Source organism: Hylobates moloch, unplaced genomic scaffold (assembly GCF_009828535.3).
Source record: "Hylobates moloch isolate HMO894 unplaced genomic scaffold, HMol_V3 SCAFFOLD_12, whole genome shotgun sequence".
Classification (NCBI taxonomy): domain Eukaryota; kingdom Metazoa; phylum Chordata; class Mammalia; order Primates; family Hylobatidae; genus Hylobates; species Hylobates moloch.
Genome location: NW_026652287.1, coordinates 73342936 through 73364637, shown reverse-complemented (window position 1 = coordinate 73364637; position 21702 = coordinate 73342936).

Sequence of the window (21702 nt, the reverse complement as noted above, 5' to 3'; positions counted from 1 at the left end):
TAGTTCACTCTTGGCCTCCAGCAATTCATCAAAATTACCATTTAAGTGTTCTTACCAGTTTATGGCTTATGTGACTTCTTTTCTGTCTAAGCAGATATCAACTTTGTCTTTCTGTATACATTTATTTGTTCAGATTTCAGGACGGTGATTTGCCCTGTGACCTCAGTTTTCTGTGGGATCCAACTAAATCACTGAGTTTTATTTTGCCCAGATTTTTCTTAAGTTAGGGAGTGATTCTTTTATCAGTAAGCTTAACCCTCCATTCTTTAAATATAAAATTAAACAATTCATCTTGACTTCATATTATACAAAATTAGGCAATCTTTAGTCTTACATTGGTCATTCTGTCACTATCTACTTTGCCTTCCAAATTGTGCCAGTGATATTATTGCTTTGTTTTACATATATCTATATGTGTATATATGTATATATATATGTGTATATGTATGTATATATTCTGTATCCAACTAAGGTACATTCAAGTACGTGAGGAATATTTTCATTCATGTTCTGTGTATCAGGCTCTTAGCAGGAAAAAGCTAAAACATTCAAATTTGGATAATTAGAGGAGGGTTCATTTGCAATGTATATAATATATACAATACGCTATATAGTGCTATAGTAGAGCATTTAATTTCTGCTCTGTAATGGTACTACTTTTTGTGTATCCATAGGTTAATTCTAAACAAGATGGTATTTGTAATACTATGCTCATGCAATTATTATTAACTGCAGAATCAAGTAGCAAAATTGATCTATAGAGAAATACTACATTTATGGTTATGTGTTACTAAACTTATTTCACTTGAGACAGAACGTTAACGTGTCAAGATTGAAAGGTTTCTATTGCTTATGCTCAATCAATTTCTTAATACTTTATATATTATATTTAGTTTGCTTCATATTTAAACATTATTTTTGTACAAAATATAATTTTACCTAAACTTATGTCTTTCTCTTTATTCTTGCTTTCCTTACAATGTTACTAAAATTATGAATTTTCTTAAATTACTTATTAAATAATAAATTGACAGATTAAATCTACTCTGTATCTTCCATAATGAGTTTAATTCCACTGTCTCTTGAATTCAGTGTCTTATTTTATCTTTATTTTTTCATGTTTCTCCAAGTACAAATATCACAGTTATATGAGGTAAACTTTCTGAGACACAATATGCCAAATATATTTAGTCTGTCTCTCCAGAGTCCCTCCCTGCTCTTTTTAAACCTGCTTTCTATCCGCAAGGAACTAGCCTGTGTGAATTGCATCCAAAGTCTGCACATCATCTAGCTTTCTTCTGGGTTCAGTCCATAAGAAGTTCTGACAGGAGATTAGAAGAAGAGAGAAAATGTTAGGGTATTTCATCCCTGGTTTCCTCCCTGCAAGGGCTTCTCACCATGGACTGGATATTTACTTTGACCAAAGGTCAGATTGAGTGATTTATCTATATATCTCTCTTTCAATGTTCCACTAACTATCCTGTTCTGTTGCTAGTCAGAGTCCTCCAGAGAAACAGAACCAACATGATATATATATAAATATAGGTGTGTGTATATATATATGGGGGTACAATTTGTTATGAAAACTGGCTTACGTGACTTTGGAGGCCAAGAAGTTCCACCATCTGCCATTTGCAAGTTGGAAAACCCGGAAAGCTAGTGATATCCTTCAGTCTGAGGTTGAAGGCATGAAAACCTGGGAGGGAAGCAGGGTGGTGCTGGTGGGGTCCAGAGGCTGAAGGCCCTCAAACCAGGATGGCAGGAGAAGATAGATGTCTCAGCTCCCCAGCTCAAGACAGCAGAGAGACAGAGAATTTACCTTTCCTCCACCTTTTTGTTCTCTTTGGACCCTCTGGGGATTGGATGAAACCTGCCCACACGGGTGAGGGTAGGTATTCTTTGCTCAGTCTACTACTGATTCAAACACTGTTCTGTTCCTGAAACACTCTCACAGACACATCCAGAAATGTTTGCCCAGCTATCTAGGCATCCTTTAGTCCACTCAAGTTGACAAATACAATTAATCACCCACCCTCCTTTGCAAATGAGCCCTCCTCTAATTATCCAAATTTGAGTGTTCCAGCTTTTTCCTGCTATGACTCTGATACTCAGAACATGAATGAAAATATTCCTCATGTACTTGTATGTACATTAATTGGGCACAGAATTCTAATTTCAAAACCATTTTCAAATCAAAAGCACTAAAACATTACACTATGGAGCTTAAATATTCTTTGTTTTTACAGAGGAACCTGGAATGGGCATGCTTCTCATCAATTGGTAATAAAGCATACTTCTGAAAAATTTCAGGTGTTTTCTTTATCTTTGATATTTGGACATTAAACAAGGAAAAATCAAAGCATGAAGTCTTTGTCAGTGATTCTCTTCAACCCTTGATAAGGTCTTTCCCACTGACAAATAATAGGTTTCTCACCTCTAAGAAATACCATTCTTAAAGTCCTTTGATTGGTCCCCTCTCCTGACACACACATACACAAACATTCTCTATTTTATTTCTCTAGGACTCATTTGATAAATGTTAGCACCCCTGGATTGCTAATCTAGATTACTTAACATCTCCTTAGTATTTCATGTTTCTTGTCTTTTCTGGTTCAACATTTTTAAAGAATTGTCTTTCTTAGAGCTTTCATGTTAAATTTTAAATTGTGGCAATTTAGAAATCTTCATAAATTCTTTATTGCTGTCTGGTTCCCCTTTTTCCTGCTTTAAAAAAATTATTTACTATTATATTCTTAAATATGTTTGAGACTTGAAGACCTGAATATAATAACTGAATTGTAAAAATTACTTCTTTGGTTTTTATGGTTTCCGCAGTATCTCTTTTTCCTATGGTTAGCTTTTCCATTTGCTCATCTTAGTATTTGTTTTCTGTGTTGTTGATGTTCTCAATTGTTTGATTATTCTTTTTTCTCTTCTACCTCAAGCTGGTCATCTTTTTTAATTTTGCTCCCTTTTTTATTTGGAATATATAAATATATATTTCCACATTTATATTTCAAATCTATAACAAGATACATATTTTCAAAATATCTCTCTATAATATTTAGATATGTCCACTATGTTTCAGTATGTTCAGTTTTCCAACACACACACACATGCACGCACGCACGCACGCAGAGACAACATCCTTACATTTTCTCTACACTTAAAAATAACTTCTGCGAAAGATTGTTGTCAGTACACGTTATATATAATTCCCTCCCAAGACACATACAAACAGACCCCGTTGCATGTATAACAGATATTACAAAGATAATAACCTTCCCATACTTTCCAGGAATTGTGTGGGATGGAAAACTTAACTCATTCTGCTGTTCACAGGTAGTCCTTGCATCAGTTATCTCAATGTCTGCTCACATTCTCATCCATTTCTCAGATCTGGAATCAGTATCTGGTGATAGCAGTCATGAGAAAACGGTATTTTATTTTCCCTTTTCATACTCTGGAAGAGCCAGCCTAATTCTATACACATGGCATGGATTCATTTAGCTTATCCTGCTCTTGTGAGACAGCAGCTTTTCCTAACGGCTTTGTCTAACTTTCTTAAATAAAGTCGTAGTTAATTAACATCTGTACATCCTAGTATTCATTCCTGCCAAAGATTTGCCTATTTTCTGTTCCCTTCTTCTGAATGAGTGGCAGCTTTGAAAACTTTAACCATAGGTTGTGATGACCTTCCACAGCATCTATTCTTTCCTGCTCGGTTGTTTTCTTCACTACACTACGTGGAGGTAGAAATATGGTTAAAGGAGAAGTCTGAATAGGGAATGTTGTTTTGAAATGTTGCCTTCCAAATGAAATGATGATGATGCCTTCGTGATAAAGCATCATCATTGTGCAAAAAGACCTCTACCATGGTCATAAAAATATTTTTAGAAGTTGGAAGAAGCTAATTTGTAGGCTATGTTCTGATTCCATTTTAAATAGTTATATATTATATTTTAATCAGGATTTGAAAAAAATGTATAATCAATTGAAGGAACAAAAATAAGTCCCATGTAGATACTAGAGAAACTAAAGAAGCTAATTTACATAGGGTCAGTTTTCTAAATTCAATGTATATATTCGACGTTTTGGACTTCCAATTAAAAGAATACACACACACACACACACACACACACGTGTGTGTGTGTGTGAATTATATGTATTAATTTGTTACATCACGAGTGTCTTGATGGCAAACTATAGATCAGGGAAAATAGAAGATCCTGTAATTGTAATTTATCATACTTTTAAGAGATTGCAAAGATGGGGATCTTTGCCTCTAGTCTCTTAATGGGGCAATCTCAGAGAGAATAAAGAGAAATGTCTCTGCCTGTCAGGTGGAAATAGGAAGCAGAGCTAATCATTTCAGGAAGTCTCAAGACAGCCTAGGTTTTTTAAAAGTAGCAAAATAAATCTCAAATGAATTGTGTCCAAGAGAGAAATTTCACACCTCTAATGAAAAAGTTTTGTTTCAATAGCAATAGCATTTATTCTTTTTTATTAAAACTGATTATCTTCTTTTTTATGTGAATTAAAGTTTCAGGTATTTTCTTGCATTGATTTCTCAGATAAAGTACTTAGTTCTACTAGATATACCAGAGTCGTTCATACTGCTATTGATCAATAAGTACATTGGGATAAAATCAGTCATCTAAACTTCTTTAGACAAATATTTATCTACCAAATTTTATAGGACAAGGAATCTTTAAACGATTTAGTAAATTGTGGCTTATCATATTTAGTAATATTGATTGTTCTCTGGATTATATCATTTAAGCTTTTTCTTATTTTCTTTTAAAATTTATCATTTAAATATAGATTTTGACTGGTCAACATAATTTGCATGTTTTTTCTTTAAAAAAATAGAATATGAATTCCAGTCAATTGCCCAGTGCTTTAATTATGACAGAAAAGTGGGATGAGACTATGGAGTCAATATTTTGAACTTTTTGGGGAAAGTTATAACAGTTAAACTTTCTCTGTTTCATAAATACTATTGGGAGAAATAAATTATTTTGAAAATAATAATGAAACCTAACATTTATTTTTTTGCTATGGTACCTTAGCCACTGTATGAATCTCTTTATTTGGATAAGTTAAATTCAACTGAAAATAAAAAAAAAAAACAGAAATAAATATGACGCATTTCTGTAATTATCTCTACTTTACAGATGGAAAATTTGAAACTCAGAGAACTTGAGAAACAGGCCAATGTTCACTTATCCCACTGCTGGCAGAATTAATCTCTACCTGATCCCAGATCCAAGCAAGAGTCTCAGAGTCTTTCTCTCTCTCTCACTCTCTTTCTCTCTCTCTGTCTCTCTCTCTCTCTCTCCCCCTCTGTGTGTGTGTGTGTGTGTGTGTGTGTGTGTGTGTGTGTGTATGACTATGATTCAGTTCTATCTGAGGTCAGAAGCACCCACAATTAAAATTGAAGTGTTAAATTGTGAGCTATCATCTTAAGCCATAGAGTTGAGGGCTAAAACTTGAGCCATAATTACATTCCCACTAACAAAATGCCAAAGGTGGATGTTTCACTTCGATCAGATGGTGGCCATGTGAAAGACAGAACTAGCCTGGGGTCATTGAAAGCTTCCCTGGGTAAGCAACATGTAAACTAAAAGCTGGAGTTAAGGAGGAGAGAGATGAAAATTTAGGGTAAAAAGGAAAGCATCTGTAAAATTTGTGTTGTAGAAATCATAGGGGACATGAAGAAATGGAGAAAGATCACTGGTGCTGGAGCAGAAAAAGTGGAGGTGGCATGGTTTTAGAAGAAGTTAGACAAGTAGGTAGAGGCCAAACCATGCAGGTCTTTGTAGGCCTCATGCAGGACTGTTCTCCTAAGAAAAAGGCACTGGAAAGCCACTAGATGTACATATCAAATGGTTAAACATAAACCATACTATGTTTCCTATCTCCCAAGTACAAAGTCTGTCATATATGAAACTGAAAGTCAAACGAAGTCCAAAATTTCTTCTCTTCTACTGTCTTTTTCTCTTTGCCTATTAATTAGCTTAAGGAGATGCTCTCAAATTGTACTGTGTTTAAAGATCTTTTTAGTCTCTTGGTCTCTTGACCACTTCAGCAAATATGACTGTGGATATTGGCAATGAAAATTACAATTACCATTTTTATTGTGACAAAAATGACACGCTTGCCCTTAAATTTTTATTATTTTCTAATTTCCATTTGCCTATTAGTTGTATAAAAAATAAGTGATATATAGACTGCCAGTTGTGCAAAGAGAAAGAAAGGCAAAATGTGGCCTCTGTTTTTCCTTTTTTTTTTTTTTTTGGTAATCATTTTCTTTAAAATGACAGGCTAGAATTTATTGAAGTTTTGGAAGAGAAAGAGAACTATGTTATTTGCAGAACTTAGAATATATATCAAATGAGGAGGGAGCTATTTGAGGAGTTGAAAGAAAAATGTTGGTTGTCTGGGGAGATGTTTACAGAGAAGATCCTCAGGGTACAGGATACATGCATCAAGTATATTGATAGTTTGCGAGTTGCTAAAAATAGAATATCGCTACTATAAAACATAAGATAATAGTTTAGGTATATTGTCAGTAGAAAAGAACGAGGTCTATTGTTCCCTGATGTGATCTTAAGTCTACTAATTTTTTTAATGTGTATAATCAAGATTTTAAACTCTCACCATTCATTTAAGGCATATCTAAACTGTACAAGTTTAGGGCATGTTACATTATTGAGATCTCCATTTCTCATTACTTAGAGAAAAAAATAAACTTATAAAAAAGAAGATTCCTAGCATACTATTAGAAATAAATCAACAAACTCAATTAAGTTCTCAAGACATACAAAGTATAATCAATCCAATGGTAATGATATAACACTATTTCATGACTGTAATTTATTTCTCATAATAATAAAAATCCCAGTGAACATATATATGCTGCATGGTCAAGTTGGTTAGAGAGCTATTTTTAAAACATGAAAATAAAAACTCATGTAAATGAAGATAAAATGGCATTTCAAATTCTCAGACCCTTAACACTATCGCTGTAGAACAACTGATTGGACACTGATGACTCTGAGATTCTACCTCTCTTGATAAGTGTCCTGTAATTTAGTAACGCAAGACCTCCCTGAAATTTATACAGCAATGACATGTTTTATTGCTTCTATAGTATTATTACCTATTCAAAAAATAGTACTTCACAGAAAGACGTATGTTTTAATTTACATATTGTAAAGTTAGCATGCAATGTATATACACATACATCAAGTATTCAATTTTATAATACTCCGTACAGTATATGATATGATGATGCTTTAAATAAACTCATTAAATTGAATGAAACGTTTTATTATTAATCATCAAATGGTTAGATTCAAACAAATGATCCAATATATAGCTTAGATAATATGGGCCTATAAAAAGAATTTTGTAAAGAAGTTTGCTTATTTGTGCCCACTTAAAATTATATAATTTTCATTATAAGTGGCAAAGAATTCATCCTACAGAGATGCTCAAATGAGAGCAGTAAATCCGCAGACATAATGACAACAACAAAATAATGTATCAAATTGGAAATAAAAATATATTAAGAGAATTATTCACAGAAATTCTGATTTTCCCTTTCAGTTCTTCCTCCTTGAGCATTTGGTAGTGACCATTGTCCAACATGACTAAGAAAATAGTTTTAGTAACTGATATTCTTGGCTCTTTCAACTCTTAATACCTTTTTGTCAAATAGCATCTTTCTCCATTTCCATTGTACTGGGATATTACATTCCCCTCTTTAAGTGCCTTAGTATGGCTTAGTATTTGTATCTACGGATATATTCTAAGTTCATTTTATACACTGAATGATAAAACAACATATACCTATAGAGAAATTTGATTTACAAAAATTATGCAAAATGTTGATTGTCTATTTGTTAATTAAAGTAGCTGCCCGATCTTGAAATTCTTTGTATTTGTTTCCTGAATGGATTGAGTCTGAGTTTTCTCTGCCTTTATTTTTAACCTGCCTTAGCAGTAAATTTTCTTCATGCTCAGAGTTCTCAGAGTCAGAAGGAAAAACATTTTTAAAGCCATGGGGCTTCTATGTGTGATGAACAGTGCTAACTGTTCATCAAAATCTATTCTACTTTAATAATAGACATTCTCAAGGATTAGTTCAGTACATGACTATCTCTATGGAGTATGTGTGTATATAAAATTATATATAAAATAATACATAAATGGGTTTAAAATTTAGAGATAATTAAAATTCACAACAATAATAGCATATATGTTAGTGGTAAATGGCCGTAAACTGTGCTAAGTTCATCTAAGAAATAAAAGTAGTAATTCATATTAAACTTACATAACTCAAGGATAAAAATGGGAATTTTTAACTACTAAAATTTAATCAAAAGAACCAAGCTAGTTATGCTATGCAAAGATATGTAAATTATTTAAAGAGTAAATAAGAAACAAAGAACAAAGAATATTTATTTACCAGAAAAATATGAAGTCCTCATAAATGTTGATGAATAGAGAGCCCAAATTCTTAAAATGGAAGACAAATTACAAAATTGTCCATGACAGTGAAATCACCTTATCTACCAATTCAGCAATTTACCCGGGTGTCTATTACTGTAGTAATAGATACCTATACTTAGGGGATAGACACATATTTCTGTAATCCTAAAAATACATTTATTCAAATTCAGAATAAAATAGAATTCAATTTTAAAAAATTTTCATCAGTTCAAAAGTTAACCAGTATACCTATATTTGCTTAAATCAGAACAATTCAAAATGTAGAGCTAAGTTGTGTCGTATCAAACTTTAAAAATAGCACAATTCTATAATTTTAGGAACCACTATATGCATGTGCAAGTTAAAATAAAGCCAATCAAAAAAGTAAGCACAATAATTTCACTTAACTGAATGCCAAAAGTGATGATGGTTTTGCCCTTCCTGTTTGCCATGGGGAAGTGGATGCTTTGTGCAGTGACTACTTGACAGACTGCTGTGTTTCTAGTGCCTAGAGAAGCAATCTGTCTCCCTGAGGATTACTGCTAATAAACTGACACCAGTCAATCTCCCTTTTATATTTTAACATCACTTTTTATTACACTGACATCTTACTTTTCCTTGAGTTTTTAATTAATTTTTATTAAAATGTTTCTTTCCTGTCAATACACTTAATGAGCACTTTTTTTCTTATCTTTGCTTATTTACTTCTCTTCCAGTCCATACCATTTTCCCTTAGCAGTTCCATTCAGAAATAAAAATTATATTTTGTACACAAAATATGATATTCAAGAATCTATAAACTTAAGACTATTCAAAAACATACTTAAAGTACTATGCTTTTTATTTGGTTCTCCTATCTTTACTTATTTATCAATGCAGTATTTACCACCAAAACAGTGAGTACTGTGTTAATATATTTATGAAATTTTGAGGGGAAAACAAATGTCCAAGAATCTGTACATAAAAATGTTTCATCATTCAAAGTTTAAAAACATAGGAGTCTACATATTTTAATTATGCTGTTATTATTAAAAACATTGTTATAAAGCTTACTTTGTATTATTTATAAAGCTATTCTGAAGTGAGCATGTAACTAAATAATTTTTGTTTTTAGTTGCACATTTGTGTTTCTCTCCTTCTTCCCTACCTGTTCCCTCTCAAGCAAGTAGGAAGTATTGTTCCTTAGAGAAAGTAAGCAGCAGAATTTAGTTAGTAGTTCTCAGGATTTCATTCTTTTTTTTCTTAACGTTCCAGAAATTCATTTATTTACTGTATTCAAATGAATCCAAGTGTAACACTGCATTGAATTCTAGATATTTATGTACTAGATACTGGGAACTCTACCCACTCCTTTCAAGAAACCCCTCCTACAAGTACTCTGTGTTTGGCTAAGTGACTTGTTTTGTTTTTATCTTTTGAGGATTCTTAAAATCATACTGAGGTCTCTTTTTTAGCTGAGAAAATATTTGATGAATATTTTCATCAAATCTTAACCACTGATGAATGGTTAAGATTTTCTCAAATTCTTTTTTTATTATACTTTAAGTCTTGGTATACATGTGCAGAAAGTGCAGGTTTGTTACATAGGTATACACATGCCATGGTGGTTTGCTGCATTCACCAACCCATCATCTACATTAGGTATTTCTCCTAAGCTATCCCTCCCCTAGCCCCCTACCCCCAACAGGCCCTAGTGTGTGATGTTCTCCTCCCTGTGTCCATGTGTTGTCATTGTTCAGCTCCCACTTATGAGAGAGAAAATGCAGTGTTTGTTTTCTGCTCCTGTGTTAGTTTGCTGAGAATAATGGTTTCCAGCTTCATCCATGTCCCTGCAAAGGACATGAACTCATCATTTTTTATGGCTGCATAGTATTCCATGGTATATATGTGCCACATTTTCTTTATCCAGTCTATAATTGACAGGCATTTGAGTTGGTTCCAAGTCTTTGCTATTGTGAATAGTGCTGCAATAAACATACATGTGCATGTGTCTTTATAGTAGAATGATTTATAATCCTTTGGGTATATACTCTTATACTCACCAAAAAATCTTAACACTATTGAAGGGAATAGAGTTTGAAGAGAGAGTTTCTGCAGACTGTAAATGTATTTTAAATTCTCCTAAGTTAGAAGTAGAAAATTGAATGATTGCAGGAGAAACAGCATTTGGTTGTTTGATTTGAATCAATTCTCCAAAGGAGAAAGCAAAACCTCAGAAAGAAAATGACAAAATAGTACATCTAACAGAGAAGAGGCAGGACTGTAAATCAGAATTACCAAAGTCATAAAACTCCTCAAACTTGAATGAGAACAGCAGAACCAGAAGACCTAATAAAAACATATCTCAGTGGTAACCACACTGAGCTCAGAGGACACCCTTCTCCCCTTTACATCTTTGCACTGAGTTAAAATCTCAAAAACTTGGCACATACTTACAGGAAGAGGAAGCCCAAGTATTATGAGTTTTCAAATTTCTTTTAGTCTGTTCAGATGGAGGTTCTGAATGAAAATTATCCTGATTTTGAAATCAACAACAATAGCAAATAACTGTGAAATGTCTTAAACATAAATTTGACTCTGATTTATAACTACTACCAACCTAAAACTTTTAGTTTTATTTCTAATCAAATGAAATCATGAATGCTTCTATTCCGTTGAATAAAATCATGTTTAGAGTGGGACTGTATCTGTTTGTGGCAGATTGTTGCTGTACTGGCCTTGATTTATTTATGTCTTCCTCTACCCACTCCTTTCAAGAAACCCCTCCTACAAGTACTCTGTGTTTGGCTACGTGACTTGTTTTGGTCAATGAGACCTGAAAATCTGAGAAGGAAGCAGAGTTGAAAAGTGCTTGTTCCTTGGGGTTTAACCTCTCTTGCTCCTTTTTGGAAATGTGGAACTACCATGTGAAATGGCTACCCAAAGCAGGCTTACCTACATCTGCTGGACATATAAGTGAGGCCACCTTACATGCTCCAGGCTGGTTTTGCCAGCCCAGAAAAACTGGTAAATTTAAAACCATCCAGCCAACCTACACAAGATGAGATAAGACGCTATTATTGTTTCAAGGTACTATATTTTGGAGCAGGTTTTGTGCAGCAAAACTAACTGGTGAAATATTCCAAAGTTACTGGCAAAGATGGTTAATTATTAATAGTGCTCCTTCTCATTTTCAAACATCCAGGTTTGAATGGTGAATTATATATTTACCCTAATTAAAAAAAACAAGGATGAATATTCCAAGGTGCAATCAAAAGCAATTTGTTATGTGTGAGGTTTGAGAAGTCCTTGTATACAACTCTTCATGAATTCAGAACTAAGAGATAGATGTAGAAATCAAACAAATGTAGATATAAATATCAGATTTGTCATTTGCAAATGCTATTTTAGAAAATGTGGTTTAGAAATTTGGAAGCAATGGGTTAGCTAACCCTTCACTTCAGAGTTAAATTTACCCACTAAGTCATAAATAGAGTAGAAAAACTACAGAATCACAAGAGCTATAAAATATGTTAAATAAAATGGAAGAAGGCATATATGGCCCATGTTTATAGCTTGCCATTAGCCCGTAATTAATTCAATTCTTGGCATCTGTGGTCCAATTAAGGCTAATAAGAATTATAATAAGAAAAAGTCTTTCATATATATTGCCTGGTACATTGAAAACTTTGATTGTATGTTACTTACATCTCTTTAAAAGAATATCTCCTTATAAGGACAGAGAAGTAGAAAATTCCCTAAAGTAAATAATAAAAATCCAAGGCAGGCAACTTTTGTAACAGCAGATCACATATAGATGCCCTTCGTGCTGTTAATAGCTGGTCTATTTACTTTACCTTCACACCCCTTATTTGTGCTTATACAAGATTGGTTATATTGGCTCTCTTCCTGGACTATTGCTACTTGCTTGAACTTTTGATGACCCTGAACTTTATTGGCTTGCTGTAATTCAATATAATTGCAAAACTCTGTGAACATCAAGCTACTGAGACACTATCAATTTCCAAATCTTTCTTTTTAAGAACACAAACAAGAAAAAACTCTGACTTGAATATCAAGCCTCTCAAGTTCTGCTATGTCTGTTTAATGTCACAGCCAGCTTCTCTCTGACTTACTTCCTTACCACACATGCCAATCTATCTTTCAGCCTCATTGTTTTACCAAACTAGAATTTGAAAATTACTGGAGACTTTTGGATCAGTAAAGCTAATTAACTTTTATCATTCTTCATTTTCCTATCTAAGCAGCTCTTCTAATTTCTCTCTTACATCTCTGACTTCTCATTTTCAGTCAATTGAAGGTTTATTCTCTTTTGCTCCACCCTTAAATATTAAAATATCTCAAAGTGCTGTCATAGACCATCTCTCTTCTCACTATGCTTAAATCTCTTTCATGCTTATAACTTAACAATGAAAGCCCTCAGATTTATATCTCTAGTCTAGACCTCGCCACTAAGTTTCAAGTGCCTATAAATTCATATTTTCTAGACTGTCTACTTGAAAGTTCTTAAAAGCAACTAAGACTTTATGCATTTAAAACTAACCCGATAAGCTCACCCAAATCTTGTCTTTCTCTATTATTTCCAACTCAGTAAATGGATCTACCATCCATCCAGGTTTCAAGCCAGAAACCCAACAGTTATCTTTGAAACTATTTATCCTGTATGATACTTAATTATTCCTATTCAGTTTACTAATAAAAAAATGTTTAACTTGTCATTTCTTCTCTATGTCTTTTACCACAATAATTCAATCCCAATTACCAAAATAATGCAAATAATATTTTTTGGTAAACTTCAACAGCATTGTGTATCTCTACCTAAATTACTTTAAGAAATTGTTGTAAGCAGAAATCTAAGATGCTCCCCCACAATCCCTGTAACCTAAAGTTTATTCACTGTATAATGCTGCCCCTGCAGTTTCTTTCTTTCTCTCTCTCTCTCTCTTTCTCTCTCTCTCCCTCTGTGTGTGTGTGTGTGTGTGTGTGTGTGTGTGTAGGTGGCGGGTGGCGTGGGGCGGGGGAACCCATTACCTACCACTGGTCAAAAGAATATAACAAACATGAAGGAATTTTGCAGATATTCTTACCATACAGTCCAGGCTTATTCAGAGTTAATTAGCAGAAAGACAGTCTCGCATGGTCTGACTCAATCAGGTGAAACCCCTTAAACACGGGACTTACTCAGGTTAAAGCTTTAAAAGAATTCAGAGACTCTTACAGGTTTAATTAACAAAGAGGCCATGCTAGAGAAGTTCATCTGATGATGAATTGTGAACAGCCTCTAGGACCCCGGGGCTGCCTTCAGCTGACAGGCAGCAAAAGTCAGCGTTCTAGTAACATAGCTGCGTGGAAACAAATTTGCCAAAACCTTAAGAAGTTTGCAAGTGGATTTTTCCCCAGACAAGCCTCCAAGTGGGAGTACAGTCTCAACAAAAGTCATTTGCAGCCTTGGGGGATGCTGAGCAGAAGACCCAGCTAAGCTGTGCCTGGATGCCTGACCCACAGAAACTGTAAGATAATACATGGATATTGGCTTAAGCTTCTAGATTTGTGTTCATTTCTTATGCAGCAGTAGCAACATAAAATCGTAATTATTTTTATATCTGTGAAGCAGTCTGAATAAATCAGTTTTGTTCCAGAAACAAACTACCCTCAATCTCAAGAGTAACATATTACATGTTTACTTTTTCCTCAAATTCAGTAGGTTACAGGTTCTGGTTCACGTGATGATTTTGGCCTTATATATGAGTAGGATCAATTCATTCATTACCATAAAATAAAAGGCAGAATATATGGATACAGAAATAGGCAGAATCGTTTTTGAGTATAAATTCTTATCAGATTTCTTAAATTTCTTAGGGAAATTAGAAACAAGCAAAATAAGAATAGAATGAAGAATAGGTGAGAAATAGTCATCTCAGAAAATAAGAGAGCAAATTTCTTTGAGAAATACTGTACTATTTCCAGGCAGTCAGGAGGACTCACTGAGGTTTGTGATAGCACATTTAACACGAGGTCAGTTTGCATGGTTATGTTTTTTTTTCTCCAATCATGTTCAGCTACTTGGGAGAAGACATAGAGTAGGAAAAAAAATCATATATTTAACCATACCTGAGGAAATTTCAGGAAAAAAAATGATACAGAAAGAATAGGGAAATCGAGATGTGTGGGATTGAGTAATTTTCATCATGTGGCATGAAAGCAAGTTGGGTAAAAAAGGACAATGAGGCCATGGAGGGGATAATGGATGTGAAAAGGTAAGGAGTCACTGGACAGGAGGTACTAGCAGGGTTGAGGAACCGTTGACCTAGGGGTACAAGAAATCCAATGCCGGAATTATAAAGCAGTGTCCAGAGATTGGACTCAGGGGATTCTTGAAATTGAGGCTCATATAAATGGAAACTATTGATAATGACAATTTGACAGGATTAGTGTGTTGACCAAATGAGAGAATGGAGTGAAAGATAAAGTTATTTGAAGCAAAAACATCAACAGGATCAGGATGCATCATCCAGAATAAAAGAAATCATCAAGGCTTATGACAGGAGTAGTGGCTATGAGACTATGTTGCAAATGTTGAAATCTTAAGAAAATGGCCGGGCGCGGTGGCTCATGCCTGTAGTCCCAGCACTTTGGGAGGCTGAGGTGGGCGAATCACAAGGTCAGGAGATCGAGACCATCCTGGCTAACATGGTGAAACTCTGTCTCTACTAAAAATACAAAAAAAAAAAAAAAAATTAGCCGTGCGTGGTGGCAGGCGCCTGTAGTCCCAGCTACTCAGGAGGCTGAGGCAGGAGAATGGCGTGAACCTGGGAGGTGGAGCTTGCAGTGAGCCGAGATCACACCACTGCACTGGAGCCTGGGCAACAGAGCCAGACTCATCTCAAAAAAAAAAAAAAAGAAAATGAAGGGCAGGGTGATAAATAATTGCAACACAAAGGGATTGTATGTGACGTAATCTGATGGCATGTGCTTCACAGATCCTAGAGCTTTTATTATTATTATTAATTTTGCCTGGCTTGGAAATGGCAATGAAGTCACATTACATACTTACTCGAGCTCATGGTCAAGTTTTCGTGTGAGAAATAGGAGATATAAAAGCCACTGCTTGAGACATCTGCTGGAAAATCCTGGGATTCAAAGAACCCATCAGATTTTCTTAATCCAGTCTATCATTGTTGGACATTTGGGTTGGTTCCAAGTCTTTGCTATTGTGAATAGTGCCGCAATAAACATACGTGTGCATGTGTCTTTATAGCAGCATGATTTATAGTCCTTTGGGTATATACCCAGTAATGGGATGGCTGGGTCAAATGGTATTTCTAGTTCTAGATCCCTGAGGAATCACCACATTGACTTCCACAATGGTTGAACTAGTTTACAGTCCCACCAACAGTGCAAAACTGTTCCTATTTCTCCACATCCTCTCCAGCACCTGTTGTTTCCTGACTTTTTAATGATGGCCATTCTAACTGGTGTGAGATGGTATCTCATTGTGGTTTTGATTTGCATTTCTCTGATGGCCAGTGATGATTAGCATTTTTGCATGTGTTTTTTGGCTGCATAAATGTCTTCTTTTGAGAAGTGTCTGTTCATGTCCTTCGCCCACTTTTTGATGGGGTTGTTTGTTTTTTTCTTATAAATTTGTCTGAGTTCATTGTAGATTCTGGATATTAGCCCTTTGTCAGATGAGTAGGTTGCAAAAATTTTCTCCCATTTTGTAGGTTGCCTGTTCACTCTGATGGTAGTTTCTTTTGCTGTGCAGAACCTCTTTAGTTTAATGAGATCCCATTTGTCAATTTTGGCTTTTGTTGCCATTGCTTTTGGTGTTTTAGACATGAAGTCCTTGCCCATGCCTATGTCCTGAATGGTATTGCCTAGGTTTTCTTCTAGGGTTTTTATGGTTCTAGGTCTAACATGTAAGTCTTTAATCCATCTTGAATTAATTTTTGTATAAGGTGTAAGGAAGGGATCCAGTTTCAGCTTTCTACATATGGCTAGCCAGTTTTCCCAGCACCATTTATTAAATAGGGAATCCTTTCCCCATTGCTTGTTTTTGTCAGGTTTGTCAAAGATCAGATGGTTGTAGATATGTGGCATCATTTCTGAGGGCTCTGTTCTGTTCTATTGATCTATGTCTCTGTTGTGGTACCAGTACCATGCTGTTTTGGTTACAGTAGCCTTGTAGTATAGTTTGAAGTCAGGTAGCGTGATGCCTCCAGCTTTGTTCTTTTGGCTTAGGATTGACTTGGCGATGCGGGCTCTTTTTTCGTTCCATATGAACTTTAAAGTAGTTTTTTCCAATTCTGTGAAGAAAGTCATTGTGGCACATATACACCATGGAATACTATGTAGCCATAAAAAATGATGAGTTCACATCCTTTGTAGGGACATGGATGAAACCGGAAACCATCATTCTCAATAAACTATCGCAAGGACAAAAAACCAAACACCACATGTTCTCACTCATAGATGGGAATTGAACAATTAGAACTCGTGGACACAGGAAGGGGAACATCACACTCCGGGGACTGTTGTGGGGTGGGGGGAGAGGGGAGGGACAGCATTAGGAGATATACCTAATGCTAAATGACGAGTTAATGGGTGCAGCACACCAATATGGCACATGGATACATATGTAACAAACCTGCACATTGTGCACATGTACCCTAAAACTTAAAGTGTAATAATAATAATTAAAAAAAAAGCAAACAGGGTACAATTAATGAACAATAAAAAGAAAAAAGAACCCAACAGAGCAATTCAGAGTTTGGCCACTTCTCATAGCTGCTGCTGTGTTGTTCGTATAGCCAGAGAATGTGTATTCTTATCAGAAACAGTGCCCTAGTTCAAGGTTTCATCACTTTTTCCTTGATATTTCAAAAGGATCCCAATGATCCCCGGCCTCCACTCTTACTCTCTACCCTTCTATTTCCGATATGGTGGCCAGAGAAACCTTTCTACATGAAAATCTCAAACAATCACTTCTGTATAAAAGTATTCAATATTCTCCTGAAGAATTTAGAATGAGTTTCTAATTGCTTATATTAGTATAGATTGGTACTCCAAGCCTTGAATATTCTGATGTGGCCTCCTTCTCTATTTTCACTTCATTCTCTGGTCACTTATTGCTTTGCTCTAAAATCAGTTCTCTGGTTGTGTCATACTCTTTTATGCTCTGGTGCCTCCTTACTTCTGTTTTTTGTTTTTGTTTTTTCTCCCTAGAATTCCTAGAGTCCTCTGTAACTCATAAGATGACACTGTTCAATTAGAAAAAAAAGACAGTTGCTTCTCTCCATTGATGTATCCCTTTGGAAATATGATTTGGCTCAGCAACATTTTGAGAATTAAGAAAACGTATCTGTTATGCTGGGTATACCCAGCTCCAGTGCAGTATCATGAGTAATATAGTGGGAGTGACTGCTTCAGGTACAGACAGTGAGTGGAGCCCCATTGCCTATAGAGAAATCAAATTCAATACGCTGACAAATTTAGTCTATTTATTATCACCATTCCCTAGCAGCTCTAAATATTATCAGTAAAAAGTGCTTCTCCCTGAAAATCCTTTACTGGTGTTTTAAATAACCATTGGATTACTCTTTAGTTTTAATTATACACACATACTTGCACACACACAAGTGTGCACACTCTGACGTCTGATGTCCAAGAGGTGGGATCCCAAACATAAAGTTTACTACTCACTCTTTATACCTTGTATGAGTTATCTTGTTGTAAAGATTCCCTACCTTACCTCTTGAGTAGAAATTATATTTCCTTATAGCTACTACTATAGTTGCACATATGTACTCTTACTTGAAGCCCTGGTCATACTATATGATTAATTGTTTACATGTTACCTAGAGTAGAGAGACTCCCTTTTTTAAGAAAAGAAACTATTGAATTTTCTTGAAGTCTAAGTAATCAAGGTAATAGCAAACAGTTACATACCACTTACACTGTGCCAAGTGCCCTACTAAATGCTTTGCAAATGTTATCTCATTTAATACTCACAAAATGTTATAAGAAAAATGATTAACCTCATTTTATATATAAATAAACAAAGGCTTTGAAAATGCAAAATCCCAGCCAGCTGATATCAGGAGACTAGAGCTGTGCCTCCATGTATGATGGTTCAGGTTGATGGCCACACAAGCGTGTCTGGCAATTGTTATATATCAGCATTGAAATCAACACTTTCTGGCAAGACATGCATTCTCATGCTGTTTTTTTTTTTTCCAAAGAGGAAGAGATGCCATTACATAATTTTCAACAAAAACATGCTTTATAGAAGTATAATGTCCCTGGAAGAGGGAAGAGGCCATGGAATTACAATCACGAAGTAAAGAATTTAAGAGGTACCTGGGCATAAGCCAACATTAATACATAGGTTATATGTGATTAGGTCTTAAGAATACACAAATGTATATCAGCATTAAAATATCAAATGTTTTCTGGGCTAATATGAGAGCTCAGAAATTTGACCTTTATCCTAAAAGTTTGGAAGATTCATTGACTAAGCAAGGAATGATAAGACATTTTGAACTTGAAAAATTTATCTGTCTACAATACGGAGTATAGAGGAAAAGAAACCATCTTTGGAGGCAGGGAGATCCATTATGAAGCTATAGAGGTAATTAAAATAATAAGAAAGGAGAAAAAAGAAACAAAGGAAGGAAAGAAGAAAGAAGGGAGAAATGGAGGGAGAAAGAGAGAAAGAAAGAGAGACAAAAACTGTTCCAGCCTCAACAAAGGCAGAATTCCTAGTCAAACCACTCCTCTCTGAGCTTCAAGACAACCACCGCAAGACTTAAGAGAAGCCCATGAAGCTCTGCATGACTCTGGCAAGAACACGTGTCTCCCAATATACTCCAGAAATTTCCCCAGATGCCACTGGGTTGGCCTGTGACTGCTTTGACCAATTGTATACAGTGAAAGTAATGCCATTCCAGTTCTGGCCCTAGTCTTTCAGAGGATGAATGTGGTTTCCATTTTGCGTCCCTTAGGATGCTATCCTGGGTTCAACCAACCAGACTGGAAGAAGTTTGACTGCCATAAGGCCACTTTGATCTGAAGAAGTTGACAATGGACATGTGGAGAGATCACATGGAGGGAAAGTGATGCTAATCAGCCCAGGCACCAGTGAAGAAACCATTTTAGACATGTCACTACCAGCAAATTCCAAATGAAGATCTGAAACCTTGACATATGAGCCTAGTTGAACTATCTAAAACCTTCCCATATATTTAATCTAGCTCAGCTCATGCCCCAGATACCATATAGCAAAGACAAACCACCTTGCCTAAACTCCTAACCTCACAGTTGTGAATATCAGAAAATAGTTATGAAGTCTTAACTTTGATGAAGATTTGTTCTGCAGCAATAGATAATAAGATACTTTTTTGATTTGTCTATTTAGTATTTTTCCACCTTCTTATAAGTTTCATGAATACCAAAATTTCTCTATTTTTTCTCATTAAGCATCAATAGCTTCTAGAACATACTAATTAATAGTTACTGAAGGAACAAATAAAAATGGATTAAAAACAATACAAAACAGCTCTTTACAGAACAGAATCTGTAGTTGTTATTGACTGACAGGATACAGTTGTGGGCAAAGAAAATAGAAGCTATGATTGGCCTCTGGGCTCTTGATGTGGACAACAGGATTGATAGTGGTACCGTCCATAGAAACAGATACATCAGGAGACAGAATTGGCTAGTTATTATAAAGTGATTCATTTGATATACATGGGGATTCAGTTATTATGACATTACAGGAAATGGCAGATAATAAGATTGATATAAACTCTTAGATATTAGCACATTGTATCCTTAATACTAAATGAGTAGAATTTCAATAAAGAAAGGATACCAGTAACCCATATTATGTGAATAAAACTAGAAAGAAAGCTAAAACATATTGAAGCTTATTTGGTTTTATATGTAGGAAGCCATTTGTAAACTAAGAACAAATTCAATGAAATTAGACAAAACTAATCTAATAGTAGTAGGTTGACGTATGAATAAAAATGTAAGAATTGGAAACACTGATTATAAACGACTTTTTAGAGAAAACTAACGAAAACAATAAAAAATAAAATGAAAAGAATAAGAGTTCCAGAAGATGACTATGATTTCTATAATTTGACATAGAATGTAAGAGTATCTGAAAGAAGGAAGATAAAAACAATGTGTAATACTCCTAAATTAATTATAAAATTGAAAAGATGGTGGCATCTTTCAATATTAAAAAAGCATCAGTCATGAGGATGGGTGAGAGCATGATTTGGGAAAACTTTTAATTGCTGATCAAGTTTAAAACTACATTATGACTGTCTGAAAAACTCCATATACTTGCTTAAAGCAATATATAATAAGTCTAAGACATGTTTTATGTCTACAGTATCAAAAACTGATATACATACAAATAAAATGTTATTTTTTACAAAAGATATTTATCTCCAGATTTCAAATAGTCAATAATAATCAAAAGTCTAATAAAAATTCCATTTAAAAGCAGTGAACAGCAAGTATTAAAACTGTCCAAGCAGAGAGCAGACCATTAAGTCAAGCTAATTATTACACTGCTTTTTTCTTAAAGCACCAATAATATTATCTCATGAGTCACTGCATTATTCTGTCTAATGTTAGCCAATGCTTATAATATTCTGCTTTTACTGGATAAGCAAATGTAAATATGATAGATAAAGTGCATATATATTTATAAATCACAATATAAATGTGTGAAGGAGAATCAGGGCCACATTATGAGCTTTATAATTCTGAGAAGATAACAGACATTTGAAACAGTCTGGAAGTATGTGTCCCTTTTGATTATTTCAATTTGATCTCAATCTCCCATAGAACATTCGATGCTTAAAGTTGTTCCATTTACAATTAAAAAATAAGTGAAAAACAGCCTATTAGATTAAAAATAATAATAATAATAAAAGCTAACTCTCTGAAATGTCCAAGAGGGTAAGAATGAGGCAGAGAGAATGAGAGAGAGGAAGAAAGAGAGAATATGTTTGGCTGTAGAGGAGAGAGATTGATAGCTCTGAACCTGATATATTTCAAGATTTGTTACCTTCACCAGACAATAGCCTAAAAAATTAACTTCCGGGCTATGGTATCTTAGGAGGAAGGAAGGAATATAACAATAGACTAGTATCAAAGATTTTCCTCAGCTTTCCAGTTTTCACT